This window comes from Asparagus officinalis, chromosome 10, assembly GCF_001876935.1.
Source record: "Asparagus officinalis chromosome 10, Aspof.V1, whole genome shotgun sequence".
NCBI classification, from domain to species: Eukaryota; Viridiplantae; Streptophyta; class Magnoliopsida; order Asparagales; family Asparagaceae; genus Asparagus; species Asparagus officinalis.
The window spans coordinates 35,397,786-35,405,062 of NC_033803.1; the positions used below are offsets into that span (position 1 = coordinate 35,397,786).

At 39.0% G+C, this 7,277-nt stretch overlaps 1 non-coding gene across 1 annotated transcript; it reads right to left on the reverse strand.

Moving 5' to 3' along the window:
* Positions 7,005-7,076, reverse strand: TRNAN-GUU. Its single transcript has one exon. It is a non-coding gene; the product is annotated as a tRNA-Asn (tRNA).

A 7,277-nucleotide genomic window follows, 5' to 3' on the forward strand; every position in this document is an offset into this window, starting at 1 on the left:
AAGGAATCCAAAATTAGCGATCTCATGCATAAATATGAACTATTTAAAATGTTTCCAAATGAGTCTATTAATGCCATGTTTAGTCATTTTACATTCTATCTCCTGATGCTGGAGAGAAAGAATTTTATATTCTATCTCCTGTTGTAAAAGAAACTCAAAGTGAGATCTCTACTTCGAGAATCTGGAAGGTGAAACTAAGAGTGGGATCTCCACTCCGAGAATTAAAAAGATCTAGATAACCCTAACTTTTATAGGATTGGTTACCTAATTTGAAAATAAATTTCTCGTTTATCGAGATAGAATTCCAACTTTAGCCCTAACTTTTATAGGTTTGACAGAAGGGGAAACCTTTCGTTTATCGAAAAAGAGTTCCGATTGTAGTCCTAACCGTTTAATGGTTTGACTAGGTGGGGGTTATTGAGATGACCCTAACTTTTATAGGTTTGATCGTTCAACTTAAGTGGAGGCCTTTTGTTTATCGAAAGGGAAGTCTAGTTTTTGAAAGTGGACCTCTTGTTCATGGAAGGAATCAAGAGGAGATTTTGTCTTTGGCCCTAACTGTAGGAAGGTTTGACCAAACAAGCAGTAGGAATGAGATACAGATAACAGTGAGAATGTTGACTTGTACAAATCACTCGGTGGGGGTTTTCGGTGTCAAGCGACAAGGACTTAACATGAAAGGGGTTTGGCAACTGCCTTGGATCAGCAGCTTGAAGTTTTGAGTGTCATGTTAGGACTCTAACAAGAGGAGTGTTAAGTGCACAAACACAGTGGGGGTCTGGATGTACTCAGCCAAAAAGAATTTTGGTGGACCCACCGTCAGTTAATTTAATCGGTGATGGACTTTGTGGTAGAGGACCGTGAATCATCAAGCACTCCAAAGTTACATCATAGGAGTTTTGTGAGGGAAGATTGACCGAATGAGGTCATTGAATCTTATCTCAACAAAAGAGTACTCGGAAAGTCACAGTAGGAGGGTTTTGATCATCTTGGAAATGATTAAATAACCATAGTGAGAGGTTCTTAATCACTTTTTTTTATTAAGAATGAATCATATTCAGATGATTGGTCTTCATCTTGAACAATCAGCTAATCTCTGGTTATCCTTAAGAATACCCTGCATAGTATTCTTCAGGAACTTCCCGTTAAATAGGTTATCCCGAATGTACTAGGGACAATAATTTTTTAGGAACTTTCTATTTATTAGCATCATGAGCTTGTCACCGTCTTGGGTGATTAGGCAGTATGCACCGTTTAAGTAGACTATCTCTATCACAAACGGTCCTTCCTATTTTGGTTGAAATTTGCCTTTCTTCTTGGAGTTGAGTATCATTTGTTGCCGGACGACGAGAACCAAGTCTCCTTCCTTGAAGCTTCATTGTCGGACTCTTTTATCAAAAGCCCTGGAGATTCTGGTCTGGTAAACACAATTTGTTGTTGAGCCTCTAGGCACTTTTCATTGAACATCTCAAGTTCTTCGTGACGTTTCTGATGTTGTTCCTTCGTCGTCATCCCTGTTGCGAGAGCAATGTGAAGGGATGGACTTTGGATTTCTAAGGGAAGAACAGCCTCTCATCTATACACTAGAGAGTACGAGGTTGCTTTGGTAGGCATGTGGACTGTGGTACGATATGCCCAGAGAGCTTCGCCAAGTTTGTCGTCTCAGTCTCGTTTATTGGTTCTCACGAGCTTTGACAGAATCTTAATAAAGGTTTTGTTGATAGCTTCAGCTAATCTGTTTGTCGTGGGATTGTATGCTATCGACAATACATGATAAATTGAGGGCCGTTGTCACGTACGATTCGTCTTGGAACACCGTATCGGTAGATGATGTGGTGTTTAATAAACTTGACGATGTCGCTTGTCTTTACTTCTTTGAGTGGAACTGCTTTGGTCCACTTTGAGAAGTAATCAGTGATTGTCAAAATAAAGCAGTCATATTTGGCTGACGGTGGAAAAATAGGACCAACGATGTTCATCCCCTATGTCTTGAATGTCCATGAAGTGGTCGAAGGGTGCAAATGCTCCGGGGTTTAATGCATATAATTGGCACGTACCTAACATGCGTGGCATCATCGGGCGTAATCAACTACATCCTTGACCATGGTTAGCCAATAATATCCCATCCTTCTGAGTCGATCATAGTGTTTAGGACCAGGTTAGTGTGCGCTACACATTCTATCATGCGCTTCCTTGAGAGCCTCCTATGCTTCTTTGATCAAAAGACATCGGAGTAACAAACCATCATATGCGTGGCGATAAAGCGTCTGAGTCGCAGTGTTATAATAGAATCTCAGTGCTCTTCGTCAGATAGAGTCTCTTTTTTTTTGTCTTCCGGCAAAATACTATGCAAGACATAATCAATAATGGGAAATTGCCAATCTCGAGGCTCAAATTCAATTCTAGCCAAATGTGCCTCTTTGATGTCCAAGGTGTAGTCTAGCACGAAGAGTTGGTGAGTTATTAAGTAACCAACTGTTCTGTTCCAGAAGGTTATGCCAGTGATACTGCCAAAGCCGCCAGTGCATCTACATATATGTTCTTGAGACGCAAAATATACTCGATGAAGAATTCTTTAAACAAGTCTGCCATCTCGATGGCTGCCTAGTGGTACGGGATCAGGTCTTGGTTCCTGACATCATACTCTCCTCGAATTTGGTTGACTATTAATTGAGAATCATCAAAAGCTTCAAGATACTCGACCCCATGCTCTTTGGAAAAACTAAGCCTAATGAGTAGCACGTTGTATTCGGCTACGTTGCTGGAACACGGCTCAGTGAGTGAATAGGCTCGAGGTAGCACGTGTTTCTCTAGGGAAACTAAGACAACTCCAACTCCTGAGGATATTTTCGAACTTCCAGGAGCGCTTGCCATATTGGTTTCCTGAGAAGCACTGTCAAAGTACAATTGCCACACTTGCTGATGATAGGTAGTCTTAACTTCATGAGTTTTATCCGACAAATCTTCATATAATTCGGCTGTATCCTTTACAGGGTTAGTCGCTAGAAGATCACAAATCGCTTGCCTTTTGACCGAATTCTGTTACTTTAAGTGTAGGTCGTATTGGGATAAAAGTAGGGCCCATCTCGCTAACCACCAATTTATTAAAACCGGTTGCGTCATGAATACCCGGACTGGGTTAACATTAGAAATGACGTATATCATCTGTCCAACCAGGTAGTATTGTATTTTCTGAATTACGAATACTAGGGCGAGGCACTCCTTCTAAATCATCAAATATCGAGATTTTGTGCCTACCAGAGTCCAACTCAGGTAATATATTGCCTGCTAGTGACCGTTGTCATTGTTTATTCGAGTAAAGCACTTAATGAGTGGTTTGTCCCCTTGGTATAAATCAAAAATGGTTTCCCTGACTTCGGTGCAACGAGAACAGAAGGATTTGACATATATGCTTTGATATCTTCCAAGGCCTTCTAACAGGTGTCTTCCTAAATAAATGACACGCCCTTCTTCGTGAGCTTGGAGAATGGTTGGCATTAACCAGATAGGTTTTAGATGAACCGGCAGATATAAGCCAATCGTCATTACAATTCTCTGAGTTCTTTGAGATTTCTCGGGGGTTGTAATTCATATATTGCCTTTACTTTATTAGGATCAATGTGGATTACCTTAGTGGTGACGATGAATCCGAGGAATTTTCCGCTGGACATTCTCAGGAAGGACTTGGTAGGGTTTGTCTTCAATTCATGACCCCGCATGAGGTCGAACATCATCCTCAAGTATTTAATGTGGTCGTCTTTGCTATGACTTTTTACGACCAAGTCATCGACCAGAATGTTGCTTACATCCTCCTTCCATTTGTGTGCCACAATGGAGTCCGTCGAACCATAAAACTCTGGAGCCTTCAACTTCTAGTACCTCTCTACCAAACGAAGCCAAGCCTCCTGCTCAACCCCTCCATCATCAACTGGAGGTGGTGGTGTGACTACCGGTATTCCTTCTGGCATCTTCTCCTGAATGAGAGTTCCCTGTCAAACCTGATCTGCTAACTGCTCCTCAATAGCTGTCACTCAAGCTGCTAACAGTGCTATGAGATCTACCAAGTACTGCGGAGCCTGCTACGGTTTAGGCTCTCTATCGACTTGCTCAGCTCCCTGGGCACGAGTACCTCGACGTCCACGACTTCTTCCTGACATCTATAATATAAAAGTAGAGCATATTACACAGTAAATAGGATCTCAAGCAGAAAAAGATATAACGTATACCAATAAGTAAATCATATCACATATTACTCATAGCATGCCTTCAAGCAGAAAAAGATATAACGTATACCAATAAGTAAATCATATCACATATTACTCATAGCATGCCTTATTATTCAAAGCATAACGTATACCAATAAGTAAATCATATCACATATTACTCATAGCATGCCTTATTATTCAAAGCAAATAGGTCATAAAAAATTGTAATTTTCCGCGTACATATATAATACGTCATCACTCATACTAGAAATTCCTAGCAGACTGTATACATGATTCCTAGGAAACTCTATCGTAACTCCACAATATGACATATGGATGATCCTAAGGATATTGGAACTAGAACTCTAATACCAACTGTGACGCCCCAAGATTCACACAAGGCTACAATCCAAGGTGAAACCCGGATTGTCAAACCTGCCAAGTACCAAACACCATGCTACGATATGTTTTACCATCACAGTCACTATCTCTCTAGTGGAATCAACACATAGGTGAAGGTACTAAACAGACAAATAATGAAAGTAGAGCAAAACCAGATATACACAGAAGAAGCATGAAAATAATCATTAGTGAGCCCAACAAAATAAGATAGAGATCACTCTGAGTCTGAAATAAACCTCAAGTACAAAGAGTCAAATAAGGTACCACTATAGCTCTCAATCTCTATAAAATGAAATACAAGTCTAGAATCTGACATAAACAACTAACTGTGGAGTTATGAAATAACTACTAAATAATAAATAACTTGATGAAATCTATGAAAAATTCTCATCAACCTTCGACTCTCCGTGCACCGGACTCGCTGCCTGAAAGAGGAGAAAACAACGAGCGTCAAAGCGCAATAGCGAGATCATCTCCATCTCTCCCCAGGGGAAGGAGTAGGAGAATATGGAAAAATAGAGTTAATATATATACATATGAAAACATTCATAATATTCTAACTGGAAATTAATATTCAAAAAATCACAACACGAGAGTTAGTACGTCGAGCAAAATAATCCAAACAAGGAAACCCCCATGTATATATCATGTCTCAAATTGTGACTCCCTAAATACCAACTCCGAACCCTATGATTGAAAATATTAAACCCAAAGGAAAACACTCCAAACCTTAATCAAATATCCGTCTTAATTTATACTCGAAAAGACAGCTCCAACATAAGAGGGATCTCATCCAAAACAAAAATCAACTATGAGCCATATCATGTGAACCACAATCCCAAAGAAAATACCCTACTCACGGGAATCCAATATGAAATAATAATACGATAAATAAAACTTACATGTGTGCATCTCCATATGTATTAGCGATCCTTTTTTAATATTCTTACTCAATCGCTCTGTGGCAATAGGTTTTATCTTCCTATCCCGGAATACAATGAAATAACGATACTTTTGTGATATTCTCACTTAATCGCCCTGCGGAAATAGGTTTTATCTCCCTATTCCGGAATACAATGCAATATGCTATGCTCATTATGTTCATCAACTTGAACTAGGACAAAAATACGTTAACACAGCATATTCTAACCATTCGTGCATGTATCTTGGTGTGCGTGTCCATATCTTGTGTTTACTGACATCTCAGGTGTTAAACAACTCATAAACATTTTATCATGACAATACAAGGTTGAGAGGCTCGCTCGATAACTCAAACAGTCAAAACAAACATGCACAGGGCCACTTACAGATTGGCGGTCGACCGTGATTATGCGGCGGACGACCGCAACTGATTCCTAGGCTTACCCAGGTCTTAGTCTTGCACGCGGTTGACCGTCGCTAGGGCGCGGTCGACCGTAGGCTAAAATTACAGGTTCTCAGGCTGGTTTTGTGTGTCCTGTTCATGTCGTGTTTAGGTGATTTAAACATGATTAAAACAATATGAAACTTGCATGAAAACATGTCTACAGTAGATAAAAAATTATGGGAACAAATCCAACATATATAGCATGATTATTTGCATAAAATTCATATCAAAAACCCTAATTCTTACACATGAACTTGAAATAAAGCACAAATCATCTTTCATCAGATTTAAACCACTTTTAAATCATTTTTAGATCTTAATTACTTCTGTAAAAATTTTTCTCAAACTTTTTAACATGAAAAGACCTAGTATTTATACATATAATACAAAGAATTGACTTTTATACATAAACTAGTCAATTTGGCTCTATAAAACATGTTAAAAACTCTTTAAAAATGTTTTAAAAACTAGGAGGGGGATTAGCAGAGATTAACTCGCCTGGGGTTTGTAGAAGAATGCTTAAGAAGCTAAGCCAAAAAAGATCTACAAGCCAAACGCCAAAAATCCCGTGAAAAATCCACTTGAAAGCCTCCAAACTTCTCCATGAATCAAAATAGGGTTTAAAGAGGTTTTGGTGGCTATTAGGGTTCTTAGAAAACTAAAAATATCGTGAAAATATGATATATATATATATATATATATATATATATCCATAGACCATTTAACTATATTTATCAAAATAAATATTCATAAATCATAATTAATCTCATATTAATTATATTAACATGAATTTTTTCGGGGTTTTACATCGAGGCTCCAGCTAGTAACCGTTTATAGGTCCTAAAAAGCATGATGTTGGAGGTGTGCAACATTTAATGCTGATGAGACCTGATTGATAGTCCCACGTAGGCCTGACGAAGCTCGCACAGAACGAGCTTCTGGAATCCAATGGGATCTTCATAAAGTTGATTGTTATGAGTCTTACAATAAATTCGATTGGGAAGTCCAATAGCAAAAAGAATCAATCAAATCTTCCCAAGTAGGATTCGAACCTACGACCAGTTAGTTAACAGCCAACCGCTCTACCACTGAGCTACTAAGGAACAACTGGAGATTCGACCTCATAGAGTTTGATAAGGAAAAAAAAGATTGAATCAAAAGAAAATGCTATTTTGGAGTTTTATCAACAATTTGCTTGTATAGGTGGGGATCCGCTCGAACCCAGAGCTAGCTGGTTCTCCCCGAAATGCGTTGAGGAGCAGTAGTTGACTGGACATCTAGGGGTCGGAAGCAGATGATTATTC